We start from the raw sequence: 16,301 nt of genomic DNA, 5'->3' as shown, positions 1-16,301 counted from the left end.
GCCACACTTTCCTTAGTATCCACACAGCTCCAACTCTATTTACACAACCAGAACCCTGAAACAGGGCTGGAGGGATGCTCAGATGCGCTTACTGCTTGCTGCTCTTTCATAGGACTGGGCTTGCTTCCCAGCACCACACGGCAGCTCACAGCTGCCCATAACTCCAGTTTCAGGGAATCTAATTGACACTTCTTCTAACTTCAGCAGACTCCTGCATGCACATGGAACACATACATACATGCAGCCAAACACGTATATACATAAAAATAAATACACATTGTTTAAAAAAACATAAAAGCAATGAGGAGGTTGAGCAAGTTTATTACACATATAGTGCAACAGTGGAAAATAATGTATTCACTATCGTGAGAAACTTTTTGACAATAATATAAGAATGGTTAGGACAATATGTTTGACACAAGCTTGAGAATGTATTTGAAGGATACTGAGCACATATTCAAGAAAAGAGACTGGAAGGATCTATACAAAAAGTGAACAGTTCACCACAGGTGGTTAGATTGAGGAGAGCCACACAGGTGTGATTTCACAGTATCCCAGCATGCTCTATTCCCACTTTTTCTTTGGAGATAGGCTATCATGTGACCCTCTGAAGAAGGCTGTCATGTGACCCTCTGGGGTCAGGTTATCATGTGACCTTCTGGCTTCCATCTCCCTGTATTACTATTTTCTTCCTCATCACCAAGGGAATAGCTTGCTCTAATATGTACACACATATCATACAGACGATTATTTGCTGCAGTCCATCTTTTCTCTCTGATTTGGTGTCTTACACTGGTATCACTTCTCTGCAGCACTCGGTTCACACAGACAAAAGGCACAGGCAAATTCCTCAACTATAACTGTTTTTGTCATATTACACCCAATCTAGGGCAACACAGCTAGGCCCTAGCTATGTAATTATTCTTCATTTCTGATTTATCCATTAAAAACATTGATGGAGGATTGAACCTCTGGGAACAAAGATTTGTCCTAGATTAGTCACATTGACAAAAATCAATTTCAAACTTGTTAAAAGTAGGATAAGACTCTTAAAACAAGAAATAAATGAAAAATGGGCAAATAAGATAATATGAAACTAAAAAGCTTTTGTATGGTGAAGAGACAGCCCACCACAAAATGGGAGAAAATATTTGTGAACTATGCATTTGATAAGGGTTAATTGTAACCATCTAGAGAATATCCTTCAGGGATTTTGATGCAGAGAGAAGATATCATATTAGAATGGATATTCCTACCACATAAACAGATTAAAAAACTAAAAACATATATAGAAAAGATCTCTGACTTGATTATAAAAGGTAAATTAAGACTTCGTCAGCTAATAGGAAGGGACCCAGCAGAAATTATAGAACTTTTAACTAATGAGGAAATTTCCTCCTTATGGAAAGATAACGAATATTGGCAGAGAGCTTGCAGTAACTTTTTGGGAACGATTAGCAACAACTATCCCAAAACTGAGAGAATCAAATTCACAAAGAAAACGATTTGGATCCTTCCACGCATTGTAAGAAAAACACCTATTTCTGGAGTTCATACATTCTACACTGATGCAAACAAATCAGGTAAGGCAGGATATAAATCAGGAAAAATTAGCAAAGTGGTTCAAAGCCCTTACAATTCTGTACAAAAGGCAGAATTGTATGCCATTCTCATGGTACTTATGGATTTTAAAGAACCCCTCAATACACTGACTCTCAATAAACAGAGAGGGTCATTTTACACATTGAGACTGCAGAATTTATTCCTGACAATACAGAATTAACTTCATTGTTTATACAGTTACAAGATACTATCAGAAAGAGGACTCATCCTATATATATAACACACATCAGATCCCATATGGGTCTATCAGGTCCTCTAGCACAAGGCACAAATCAATTTCATATTGATTGTTTATTGATAGGAAGTGTGCTAGAAGCCTCAGAGTTTCATAAGAAACACCACGTGAACAGCAAAGGTTTAAAAAAGGATTTTTCTATCACTTGGGAACAAGCCAAGGAAATAGTAAGGAAATGTCCTACTTGCTCATTCTATAACCAAACTCCTTTACCACCAGGCAGTAACCCTAAAGGTATAAATAGGAATGAAATATGGCAAATGGATGTGTTTCATTTTGCAGAATTTGGAAAATTAAAATATGTAAATCACACTATAGATACATTTTCAGGATTTCAATGGGCTACTGCTCTGAGCTCTGAAAAGGCTGATTCTGTTATCACACACCTATTAGAGGTAATGGCCATTATGGGCATACCTGCACAAATAAAAACTGACAATGCTCCAGCATATGTCTCCAGCAAATTGAAACAGTTTTTTGAGTATTATAACATAAAGCACATAACTGGTATACCACACAATCCTACAGGACAAGCAGTAGTTGAGAGATCCAATCATACTTTAAAAGAAATGCTCCATAAACAGGCAGGAGGAACCAAGACACCCAAACACAGATTACATAATGCCTTATTAACATTAAACTTTCTTAATGCTAATGAAAAAGGAAATACAGCTGCAGAAAGACACTGGACATTAGAAAAAACATCTGAACTAAATCAGCCAGTGTACTTCAAGGATGTACTGACCTCAGAATGGAAAGCAGGATATGTGTTACGTTGGGGTAGGGGTTTTGCATTTGTATCTACAGGAGAAGAAAAACTATGGATACCATCTAAGTTAATCAAGATCTGAGTTGAACAAGAGAAACATTTTATGAAGAGAAATGACAAGTCATTCAACAAATTAGGTCCCATGAGGTGTGTGGAGGCCTCTCAAAGTAGGGGAAGTGTTCTCCCCTATCATCAAATAGCCAAAAGACACTGAACATGTAGGTGCCTACAGAAGAGAAGACAGCTCTTCAGAAACAATCACTTAAGGAAGCAGAATCTGATATATGGTAAAAAAAAATTTAATTGTAGTACACTATTTCTATACAGAAATCTATTTCTCTCTACTATCTAGTATTCCTGAAGTCCCAATTTATGTAAACCAATGCTGGCTTTGGAGTTGGATTTGGCTTTCCTTCTCTAAATTCAAGCATGTTGTTAAGATTAAATTCATGGTTTCTGCCTTAAATCAAGAAGCCAATTGGTGTAAGGCAGAAGAAAACAAAATCTGGGGACTTATTTCTTATATGCAATTTTCTCTCTGAAATCCTAATTTTCTCACATACTTTTAATGCTTATTGTTGTCTTTCCCTAATGCATACCTTAAAACTTGAAAATTTTACTTTAATATTGATGTGTAACTTTTCCACAAGGAATAATAATGATTCCTAACAGCAGTCTTTGAACTCTCCGGAAAGAAGATGGGGCCCCACATCATCGTTTCCACTTGACTCAACCTGATGCATCTGAACTACAAACATCACCCTAAAACCGGTTTGAGACTGTTTTGCTCGAGACAACTCATGACTAATAGCTAGCTGTAATGGTGCATCTTTTTATTACACCCTGGCCAGAGTTTCAAATAGAACTACAGCCAAGAATTTTCTGCCACACAGTGACTAGCTACATATGTCACAGCCAGTTCTGTTGAGAAATTTGGTTGCTAAAAATTTTTCTTCCTACAGGATCCATTGGAGCAATCATTGTCCCATTTCAGCAGGAAGTAACCTTAAGATAATGACGCCCCCTTTCCCTACCCTTGGGATTTTGGGATAATAGTCATTGTCTTTGGGTTGGTTTTAGTTATTTAGGGTTGGGTATGGAAGATGATGCTTACACTTGGCTTTATCTTTTAGACAGGAATAGGGAATGGTTGGGAAAGGTATGGTTTAGATGGGATATAGGTAGATTAGCCTATTTTCTTGTGAATTTGAGTAAGAATGAGATAGTATTTTACAGCTTACATTGTTATGTATTCTTATATGTGGTAAGCTATGTAAAATTAAGTTTATATTTTGTTATATTGTGTTAAATCTTTCCACTTACGATGTTTTATGCACATTATTTTTACCATATTCTATGTATGTATACTTTTCTTGTATTCAAGACATTTGTATATTGATACAGTTTGGGATATTTATCATGCTGCCCTTTATAGTTCTACCTCTTGTCTTGACATTTCTACTCTACCTCTATTTTAGGGATTTATATGTATGTATATGTATATAGTTATACTGTTTAAGTATTTGTTCCTGATTTATTCAGGGAAGTTTTAATCAGTCTTTTAGCTAAGTTCCTGAGTATTACAGATTATCTTCACTCATTTTCCTGTACCTATGAGATTAGTCAGATATAGATGCTTAATCTTCAATCACTTCATAGACATGCAGAACATGGCATTTAAATGTTTTAATATTAGTACTCCATTGACATGAGACACTGTTGCTCCTGACAGCACCATGCACTTTCCCGAAAATATGTTGGACACTGTTGTTGCTCCTGCTGGAGTTCATTCTCGCCTCAGCTAATGGCCTGTTGGGCACAGAATTGCCCCCACCTTGACCACTGATTTGGACATGCAGTCCTATATGATTGCAGGAGACAAATATAGAAGACTGCTTGACCTTGCCAAGTCAGGGTAAGACAGCCATTCTACCTCCCTGCTGTTGTTGTGGTCTGTCAAGTTCTCTTGGCCTTAGCCAAAACTGGGTGTACCAACGTTGCTGTGAGACCTAGGGTGACTGTCCAGGTGGCTTGCTGTTTCTGTCCTTGCTGCACCTTTTGGAAGTTGTCCATCCGCACTTCCTGTCTACTCTAGTATTGTTATTTTCCTTCTCAGGTCTTGATGAGGTTGAAGATTAAACTATCACAACTATTATTCTCTCTTCCTAGTTAGATATATTAGGTACTAGACTTAACGTTTTCCAGCTTAGGACAACTCTATTGTAAACTCCGTTATGCCTTCACCCTAGGACTAGATATGTAGGTCATTTTGTTCTCGATTTTCCTTTTCTTAGAGCACACTTGTTATTCACTGTTTTGTATATAGTTTTGTGTTAAGCCTAAATCTTTTCTTTAGACTAAAAGGGGAATTGTAGTGAGATAGTCCTTCTGTGGCACTGACCACGCCCATTGGGGGGTGGAGCCATGGGTGGAAGTGACCTGTGGAAGGAGGTCGGAGAGAGAGCCGGGAAAAGCTCTCTTGCTGGTATTACTCGAACAGGAGAGCATCGGGTTGAATTTCCTGGTGTTCATCTGTCTAGGTTGTAAGTTATTTCTCCCTGAATAAACATCTGTTCCGCCTATTTGTTTATCTTGATCCTTATTTAACCGCGATAGTTAATGTTTAGAATATTTAAAGAACTCAACCCAATAGCATTAAAATAATCTGACTTAACATGGGCAATAAGCTTATGCAGATAGTTAGGACAGCCAAGACTTGTATGAGAAAATGCTTAACATCAAATTATCAGGTTTGTGTGAACCAGAACCGCAGAGGCACAGCAAGTGTGCAAGTGCTGACTACCATCAGTGGACTGTGATTTAGTGTTGTGATTGTGGGAAACGGCATGGTAGATTTGCAGGACTGCCATGTGACCCAGCAATCTGCTTCTGTAGGAAGGACATGAAATCAGTCTGTCAAAGAGATGTATGCATTCCCACTCACATTTACTGCAGCATTAACCATAATAAATACTTAGGTGTCCATCAATGGAGGAATGGATAGAGATGAGGTATATGCACATTGTATATGATCGACATTATTCCACTATAAAAGGATGATATACTATCATTTGTGACAATATGGACGGAAATGAAAGGCACAGTGTGAGAAAAGTAAACCAATACCAATCACATTGTAGCAAGACAGGACTGAGCTCCCCATAGGAAGTGAGGGCCAGGGCCCATGGTGACACAGATGTAAGTCTGTCAATGTAGCCCACGAACAAGAGATGTGATTCAATCAGTAGCCTACAAAATGAGTAAAATGAGAAAGAGAGGTGGGGGAGACAGAAGAAAGGCACAAAGATGACCCTGATTGAATGAGCAGCACATGGTTGCCTCTTCTGCTGGACTGCTCACCAGTTTGGTTCATGGCGTCCTCCAAGAACTGCTAGTATTGGGGCAGGTAAGATGGTTTAGCAAGCAAAGGCTCCTGCCACCAAGCCTGACAGATGACCTGGCTCCATCTCAGGAGCTACATGATGGAAGAAGGAAGCTAACTTCCCCCATGATCCCTCTGACCTCCACACATCTACTGTGGTTCCTGAGCCAGTGTGTTGTGAACACACCCACACATGCGCATGCATGCATGCATGCACACACGCACACACCCTTAAGTAAATCAACATAGTAAAAAGAAGAATGACTAATCTCAATAAAGATTACCTCAGTCTCTGTTCAGTTACTGACATAAGTCCCAAAAAATGCCATTAACCTAGGTGGGGGTGTGTATATCCTTCTCTTGGAAAGGCCACTTGGGAGTTAATTTCTCTCTCTTTCTTTTTTCTTTTCTTTTTTTTTATTGAAATAGATTTTTTTTTTCATATAATATATTCTGATTATGGTTTCCCCTTACCCTATTCCTCCCAGTTCCTCCTCTCCTGGCCATAACCTTTCTGTCTCTAGTTAGAAAACAGGCATCCAAGGAATATTAAAATAAAGTATAATACATAAGATAAATAAAAAACAAACAAATTGGAAGATGACAGTAAAATGAAACAATAAACCCATTTTCCTTCATTTCCGTCAGTTCTTTCCCTCAAGTTTTTATTCCCCATTGCATCAACATGAGATGATGTAAACTTGAGAGCCCCTGGCTGAAGCAGGACAGAAAGCAGGAGAAATTATGGGGGCTCACAAAGGAAAAAGAGCTCCCTTACCCTGGAATCCAACTGAAGCCTCTGCCAGCAGAAAAGCAAGAGTGCCAGCATGATTACCAACCATGTAAAGCCCTGCTTTCTCAGGGATCTCCCCAGGAAGCAACCAGCAGGGAAACTGCACCACTAACCCGGTGCAGACCACCTCCATAATCCCACTCAAGGCAGTCTGGAGCCACTTCATTCATCACACTTAACAAAAGAGGAAAGAGAAAGGTTTCTTAGCAACCGTGAGAGCCCCGGGACTGTTGCATAAGGCTAATATCAAGACATTAATTACTTTCCTTACTTCCCTCAGGCAGCACATACCCACATCTGGAATCTGGAGGTGCCCTTTCTCTGAGTGCCTCCTCCACTTAACTCTCGTACTCACATATGTGAAAACAGCTTCACTGTGCTGGCTAGTCTCTTTTCATTGTCAAAGCCACCAATCCTGGTTAGGAAACTTAGGGTCCCTAAAAATATAGGAGGACTCCCTGGGTTGCTGAGGGTGAACAGATAGTACTGTGTCTGTTCCTTCACAGCTGACATGGTGACTGCTAACCATCCTGTACCCTAGGACCCCGAGTAAAGCTCACTAGGACCAAGACAGGCTTTGTTGTCCTTAAAGATGCAATAGCAAGGTACCAGATGGCCTTGGGCACATGCAGAATCAAAACCAGAAAACTTTGTAAGAACCAAGAGCAGAGTGCCTATAATATACAGATTGGCCAAATCAAGGGTATTCTCAAAGACATTGTCCTTACTTTGGCTTTTAGGTGAAACCATGGCCTCAAAAAAAAAAAAAAAAAAAAAAAAAAAAAAAAAAAGAATTCTCATGCTGGGAGGAGACAACTGAGGCCCAGGGCCAGGCAGAGGGAACCTTGTCTCCCAGAAGGAGACCTGCAACCTGTCAGAGGACCTTGGAGGAGAAACTGGAGCTAAGACGATGATGGGTTAGTGATGGCGTGTCTGTGGACAGGGCCGCACCCTGACCAGAACTGCTTAGTTGTGTATAACTCTAGCTATTTACTTAAACCTGTGCAGCATGCCAGGACCTTGAAGATAGAATCAGAGCATGAGTGAGAGTCAGTGGATCTCTTTGTCCCTCTTCTTGGTCTCTCTCCTCTCTCTGCCTCTGACTCTGTCTCACTCACTCTTGTTCTTCACTACTACTTTGTCCTTGTAATTGGCTTTCTGCAGACAGCTGAACATGCCTGGTAAGGGATACCAGACCTTAATAGCTCTGCTATCACACTGGGGAGTATGGGAGTAGGAGAGATGGAGACAGGTGCACCTCAGCACTTGGAGGTGGAAACAGGAGGATCAGGAGTTCAAGGCCATCCTGGACTAAGACCTGGACTGAGACCCTGTCTCAGAAAGTGAAATATAACTAAAAGTATTCTGGGGCCAGGGGAGGGCTCAGCAGGAAAGTGCTTGCCTGCTCTAGTTACTCCACACCACGGACATAGCAGTTCTCCAGGCCATGTGTTGCCCTCAGACACTGACTCCATTACAAGGATAGAGGTGTGGGTAGACACACAAACCACATCATGTGACTGGCAGCACCCATGTAGCACAGACTGAAAAGCAACTTACCCCCAAGAGTAGAAAGGGTACTGTCCTACACACTTGTCAGGATGAATAGAGACTGTTGTAGCACACATGCATATTAAAACTATTGGCAGAATCAGGACCAAGAGCTTACTGAACACACCAGACCATGGAAAGGGTGTGACTCCGTCCCTGAACTACATAAAGTGGTGGATAACTAAGACTGATGTGGCAACGGCCTCACTGACCTGTGATCAGACTCCCAACTGCCCTGGGACTTCAGCTTGGGTGGCCCACTGACTCAGTCTATCAACTGTGGTCTGCCTGTCATGTTCCCCATCTTAGCCTGCTACCTAGCCACCCACTAGTCCCTCTTCTGCATTTCTTTTGCCTCTGCAGCCAGGCTCGACTCACCAGCAAGTCTGTGTCCCAGAGCGGCCTGATTCTCCCCCATGAGCATCTAGAACATGGTAGAAACCAAAATGCAAAGATGACCTACTCCACAGAAGTAAAAACCAGACCCCAAAGACACAAATGAGTGCTCTCACAGAAGAAAGAGGCACAGTTTGGGACAAGTGCCAGAAGGTGTTAAACTCTGTTTCATGTGGAGGAAGCACAGGAACCCAATAGCTGGGAAAGCATGAGCAAGAGGAGAGGGAGAAGGTACTGAGTGGGTGAGAATAAAGTCCCTGGGAAGAAGCTGTGGCTACAAAGGTTGACTGACAGACCAGGACCTGAGAGATGCGCAAGGCTGGAGTGCTGCAGATCCAGGTGACAGTCTACACTGTAAGACACATTGGTACTTCATTCTGCAGGGAGGGATCACATACTGCTAGTGGTTGGTTTGTTCTGCATTAAGCTTCATTCTAGATGGCATCTCAAGAACCCATTCAGAAGCAAGTTAGGCTCTGAGGCCTTGGTGTTTATACTGCTCCAGAGAGGAGACTATGGAGAAAGGTACCAAACCAAGACCTGAGGCAAGACTGACCCCTGACTAAACTGGAATGATGACTGCCTTTGTTTTTCCTTGATACATAATCTGCCAGCTAAAGAATGGATGAAGACAGATCTTCAGGATGCTCATCCAGTCTTCTCTGACTGTGGCTACTGAAATAAAATGCAGCTGAAAGATTCAACCGCTGGCTTTCCCTGTGTGGCAGGCAACAACAGGGCTCCTTACACAGCTAAATTGTCTTGAGCCATCTTCGACCCTTGTAATAGGCCATGTCTGTGTGTGATCTAACATTATTGTGACTGATAGCTAAATCCTTTGGAAAGTGTGAACAGACCCCAAAGCTTAGAATGTTATCAGGTAATATCCAATGTGTCATGAACTTTACGGGTAAGTGGATGAAATTAGAGTGTATTATACTCTGTGAGGTAATCGAGACCCCAAAGACAAAAGGGCAAGTGGTCTATTATTTATGAGTTTTCACTCTGAATCTTAAGAAGTCAGTTTATAACCTGAAGTCACCAGGAAAGAAAGTAAAACAAGGACCACGGTGGAGAGATTTCCAGAGTGGGAGAGTAGGGCACAAGTGCTGTGTGTGTGTGTGTGTGTGTGTGTGTGTGTGTGTGTGTGAAGAAGGATGTCAATACTGAGAGAGAGGAAGTGGGATAAAGAACACTGAGGATAATTGAAAAAGCAACAGGAAAACATATTTTATGCTTACTTAAAAATACATGTATTTGTTGTACTGGGTGGTAGTGGTCCACACCTTTAATCTCGGCACTTGGGAGACAGAGGCAGGCGGATCTCTGTGAGTTCGAGGCCAGCCTGATCTACAAAGTGAGTTCCAGGACAGCCAGAGTGGTTACACAAAGAAACACTGTCTTGAAAAAACCAAAAACCCAAACCAAAAGAAAACAAACAAACAAACAAACAAACAAAAACCCCCAAACTAACCAACCAACAAAAATGTATACTATTTATAATTGTATGTGTATACATATATAAATAATTTTAAAGAAGTTATGCCACTGGGTTGAAAATGATCCCCTAAGAGTCAGACATGAAAATCCTCCCTTTGGTCATAGGCCGAGGAGTCCAAGAGACTCCCCAAACACTGGGCTACCGCCACTGCCCTTTGATTACTTCCCAGAATGTGAATGTTAGACCCCATTCCTGAATATTCCACACTCTCTGCACATAGAACTTGTAAGAATCTAGCTGGATATTCATGGATTAAGTTTCACCGTAACTTCTCTCAATGCAAATCAAGTCCCAGGGAATGCTAGTCTGTTCACCAGAGGCAAGGCTTAGATGAGCCTTCCTTTTTTTCTCGTGGCTCCTTTGATTAGCCTGGTTGTTTGTTAGACAGAGAAATATATAGCCACAATATCACCAGAACAGATGCCAAAAGAAACAGTAGCTCAGAATGCTTACTCCAGTTGGACTGAAGGTGTGCCTAGGAGGCACAGACCCACCCTCAGGGGTGAGCATGCAGCTTTCCACAACAGCACAGACCACTTAGCGAGTGTTCTCTGGCAGTGGGCAGAGAGTCAGCCTCACTGTGTGTACCAGTCTAACAGTCATCCCTTGTGCTCCCAGAGAACACCAGAGCCAACATGAAGCCACAAAGGCAGGGAGATTGAGAGTGCATAAACAAAGGGGAAGAAAAACCATCACCATGACTATATTCAAATGAGATCAGAGCTATATTTCACAAGAGTGCAAGAAGATAAAAATATCTACATTTTACCTGTTGTGCATACACCCATACACCCACCCACAGCCACCGCATAGAGGAGAGATGGCAAGTGGAGGCTGATGGGAAGCAGCACCTCCCTCCGCCCCAAATCACTGTCATTTGCTCTTTACTCAGTGTCCCTCTTCCTGTCCAAGTTTGGTTCAGGCACTTTCTTGGAAACTGACTGCTTCATTGTTTTTATTCATGGAAAATCAGCACGGTGGTGAGCAGCCACTGCCTTTAGGCTTCTGTCTGCCCCCTCCCTGCCTTGGGGCATACTTCTGCCCTGTGAAATTTTTGGCCTCAAAAGGAAGAAGTAGTTTATACACAAAATGAGTAGGCAAGGGTTAGACAGCACAGCTGCACACTTGGCAGGGAACTGCCAATTTCTGGAAATTACCTTGGCTTTCTGCCAACATCCCAGGATGCAGGATGGAGAGACAGAAAAGGCAAGGTGGTCAAATGGATGTCTTAGGTCACACAATTTTTCCCCATGTTGCTAATAGAGGAAATGTTATTAATTGTTAAGCTCAGCATTTTACTTTTATATAGTAAGTAGGAATAAATCAAAGTTTTAGAAAATTTAGCACCACAAATAAAGTCTTCTAAATTGGCATTTCATATTAATATCAAAATTACAAAGGTGTAAAATAGAAGGTCCGGGAAGAGAGGAAGATAGACCTGGATTCATATTTTATTCACTATCACTATCTTTTTTGGTTTGCTTGGATGGAGCTTTTGTTGTCTGACGGATAACTGGTTGGCTGGAGTTTTTGAATTTGCTTTAGACAGGTCTCATTATGTAGCTCAGGCTGGCCTTGAATTCACAGTCCTCTGACCTCAGTCTCCAGGATGCTGGGATTCTAGAAATACACCACCAGGCCTAGCTAACCAAATCTAAAAAATAAAAGGACACATACTCACCACACAGATGAAATCAAGGGGAATAAAGGAAGAACCAGGGAACATGAAGGAAAGTGAAAAAGGAAAGCTGAGATCAACCCATTGCTGGAGGTGCAGCAAGGGGGCCTTATGAAATGCATCTGGGCTGACAAAGGACACAGAGTCCCATCAGATCGGAGGGAGGCCAGAGGAGAGACACAGGAAAGAGAAAACCCAGACACCTCTAACTTCTTTTTCATATTTCATTTCCTCTGTCTTTACAGCAGCTATTTTTATACTCTAGGTTTTAATAAATCACCAAAATACAAGCAAGTTCAAAGCAGCTATGATATTTGGGAGAATATTAACAGCCAGTCATTGATACTTGAGAGGAGAAAAAAATAATTCCCATAGTTTTATCTTTGATATGTTTTAAATTATGAGGTTATTTTATTAATTTAAGTAACCATCTCTAGGAAAACAGTTTATGGGAAAGGACAATTAAATTTAGTAATCTTATAAAACACGAGCTCTGGGCTCAAGCTTTCTGGGCCACTCACTCATCTTGGTTCCTATGCATCTGTGCAAGGCTCTAATGAGGATTAAATAAGGCAACACAGCATGCTTGGCCTGTGACTCAGTTCAGAGTCAGGTACCAGTTGTTTTTTATATTTTAATTCATAAGTACTGAATTCTAAAACAAGGAAGTGTGCATGTGTGTAGAATGGCCTCAAACTTAGAATGCTGGGTCTCTGCCTATGGTATGCTGGGATTGCAGCCACTATGCCCAGTGAGAATTATATTATTTACTATTTTCTATATAATTAAGAGTGAGGTTAAATGAGACCATGGATTTCTTAAATTCACATTTCATTTATTGTGTGTGCCCACTCCCACACCTATAGGCCACAGGGACTATGTGGAGGTCAGAGGACAACTTGCTGGAGCTAAATCTTTTCTCCCATCATGTGAGCCTGGGGATTTCATTCAGGGTGTAGGTTTGGCAAAGGCGCTTTTACATGCTGAACCATCTTGTCAGCCCAAGAATATGAATTTGAAAAAAGTTTATCTTTAAGTCACTGGAGAAAAGAACATTAAAGTGGCCACAGAGAATGGGTGTTTCCATTTTAAAGTAAAAAGACCATTTATTTGCAAGCAGTTCAGTAGATCAGACTGCCCAGAAATAAGTGATGACCTATTGCAGGGTTCAGCATCACTGTTCATGGACTCTGGGCCCGGGACCACGATGACCACTCCCAGGGTCTCTGTGACTTACTTTTTAGTTTTCAAAAGGTTATAATTTGAAGAATAATAAATATTGAAAGAATAATAACTCCCTTGCTGCAGTAGAGTAGGAGTAGCATAGATATGTAATTTGATGATGAGAATGAAAACATTGAAGTTACTTCTAATAAATGCCATGTTGTCAATATATACTTATGTCTCATATTTCTTCTTTTCAGACTAAGTATGTTTCTAAAAAAGGAGCCACAGTCTAATTCGACTGATCTACACTCCAAATGTACTAGTGAAGGTAACTTTGGGGGCTGTATATAGTCACTTTTCTGAATTCAAATTTCCAAAGTCCGGGTGACCATTGTCTGTCTATATGATGAGTGAGTAGCCATGGCAAGCACCGCCATTTAAGTTTCTGGAGGGACCTACATTAGTCTACTTCCTGTTAGGAAATAGATGGCCCTGTCAAATGGGGCAAATGAAAGTTTAATAAAATAAGAGATTATTTACAAAGGAGTGGGCAGGAAAAGCAACAGGGATGGTCTGTGCCCCAAAGTTAACTGAGCCAGTGGGCTAGTTTCTGGACAGGGGAAAGAATGATTGCCAGTCTTAGAGGTCATTGCTGTTGGTCTTCCAGTAAGAATGTTGGCCTTTGATGGAATGATGAAACAAAGTGTGGAGATCTGGGAGTACAAAAGCCAGAGAAATTAACATTGAACCACAATCACATACTCCTGCTCTCTGAGACCCCTTAGGTGCTTCTCATTGGTTGACCCCAGGAGCATATCAGGAGCAAGGTATCTTTGCATGTCAGCCTCTGTTGGCACAGAACAGGATAGTGTGTGAAGGTGCAATTGTGCCTAAGTAACACAGCAGTGGTGATCCACCTGGCCAAAGCTGGAAATGCAAGCTGCAGAGCTGAGTCCATGCTCCAAGGCATTTCTTGATCTTTTGGCCTGTTAGAAAAATGAAACTGGAGGAACCCAAGAGGGATACACATGGAGGGCCGGAAGGGAAATAGTTAAGATCTCCTGGGTAAACTGGGAGGGGAGTAGAAGGGAAGGGGTGGGGGATGGGAACATGAGGGACCAAGAAGACTATGTTGGGGGAGGAACAGAGAGGGGAGAGCAATGAAAGAGATAGTTGATAGAGGTTAGGGAGAAAACCTGGTGCTGGGGAAATTCTCAGAGATCCACAAGGATGACCCTAGCTGAGACTCCTAGCAATAGTGGAGAGGGTGTCTGAATGGGCCTTCCCTCTATAATCAGATTAGTGACTACCCTAATTGTCATCATAGAACCTACATCTAGTAACTGATGGAAGCAGATACGTAACCCACAGCCACTTGGAGTTCAGCTGAAGAGAGGGAGGAGGGATTGTATGAACAAGGGAGGTTAAGAGCATGATGGGGAAAACCACAGAGACAGCTGGCCTGAGCTAATGGGAGCTCATGGACTATGAAGACAGCTGGGGAACCTGCATGGGACCAAACTAGGCCCTCTGAATGTGGGTGACAGTTATGTGGCTTGATCTGTTGGGGGGAGGGGTTGGCAGTGGCACCAGAACCTATCTCAGGGGCATGAACTGGCTCTCTGGAGCCTATTCCCTGTGGTAGGATACCTTGCTCAGCCTTGATACAGTGGGGAGGGGCTTGGTCCTGCCTCAATTCCTGCCAGACTTTGTTGACTCCCAATGAGGCCTTACCCCCTTGGAGTAAGGGGTGGGAAATGGGGGAGTGGTAGAAGGGAAAGGAGAGGGAACTAGGGTTGGTATATAAAATGAAAAAACAACTTAAATAAAAAAGAGTTAAGAAAAATAATGCACAGAGAGGAGGGCGGGGCAGGGGGTGTCATTCACTGACTTTGTCGATGTGGGTAACCATTAGAAAATGTTCTTTTCTGCCTGAGCAGATGTGTGGGGAAAATGCTGGGCATGGCTATGAAGTCAGGTGCTGGCTCCAAGGTGTGTTACTTAGCAATAACTGCCTGGACATCCTTTCCCAGGGACTAACTAGATAAGTGTAGTCATCATCTCTCATTAAGGAAACTTCTCTTGGCAACAGATGGAGACCATTTCAAAAACCACTGTCAATCAAAAGCAGAATTGCAGAGGCCTGTTCCAACTGATACCCAAAACACAGCTCCTGCATTAAGGCTCAGGGATCATTGTGGAACAGGGAATTTGTTGCGAGAGTGTCACAGGCTAGGAATGTCAGAGGCTACACCCATACAGTCTCAACATTACTGCCTGTGGTAGTTTGAATGTAATTGGCCCCACAAGCTCAAAGGGAGTGGCACTGTTAGGAGGTGTGGCTTTCTTGGAGCAGGTATGGCCTTGTTGGAGGAAGTGTGTCACTGTGGGGGTGGACTTCGAGGTCTCCTTTGCTCAAGTGTGATACTCAGATCACTTCCTGTTGCCTGTGGGATAAATGTGTATTCCGTCTCCACTTTTAGTTCCTTCTCCAGCACCATGTCTGCCTGCATGCCGTCATGTCCCACCATGATGATAATGGACTAAACCTCTGAATTGTAAGCCACCCAGTTAAATGTTTTCCTTTATCAGAGTTATTGTGGTTATGGTGTCTCTTCAAAGCAATAGAAACCTTAACTAAGACACTGCCTAAACAGGACCTGAATGAGGATGACACCACTAGACAAGCTAACATGCAAGGAGGAGATCCCAAGAGGCCTCAACTCTAGATGAAGAACTAAAGGCAACTAATCAAATCTGAGATGGGGAGAAACAGTCTTCCTCATGGAAGACAACACCAATTGGTTATCTAATACCAAATGCTCAGCTCTCAAAACATTCATACAAGTACCATTATATAGACTGAGCAGGTTGTGTTTATGTATTTAGGAGAGAGAGGGAGAGGGAGAGGGAGAGAGAGAACAAGTAAGGAAAATGCCATAAATGTGAAAGAGAGCAAGAACTCAGGATACAAGGGAGGTTTTGAAAGGAGGAAAGGGAATGGGAAAATGGAAATAATTATACTATAATCTCGAAAACATTTAAAGAACACTGTCTGGAACTACTATTAAGAGCAGCATGACTCTGAGCAAGTAATAAAGGAGGGAAATTACATTATGACACTTCCCTCACCAAACCACTGTCAGGCATGCTGACTGCTCCATGGGACAGTGATGCCTAAGGGAGCTAGAAAGGTGAATGCAGGC

General features: G+C 42.0%; 1 protein-coding gene across 3 annotated transcripts in view; it reads right to left on the bottom strand.

Annotated features, from left to right (window-relative positions):
- Map3k13 (mitogen-activated protein kinase kinase kinase 13) overlaps nt 1-16,301 on the bottom strand; it is a 135,048-nt gene that overhangs the window by 35,343 nt on the left and 83,404 nt on the right. The window lies entirely within an intron of this gene.

Source organism: Phodopus roborovskii, unplaced genomic scaffold (genome assembly GCF_943737965.1).
Source record: "Phodopus roborovskii unplaced genomic scaffold, PHOROB, whole genome shotgun sequence".
Classification (NCBI taxonomy): Eukaryota; Metazoa; Chordata; class Mammalia; order Rodentia; family Cricetidae; genus Phodopus; species Phodopus roborovskii.
The sequence above is the reverse complement of the archived record's forward strand: the minus strand, read 5'-3'. Positions and strand labels throughout refer to the sequence as shown.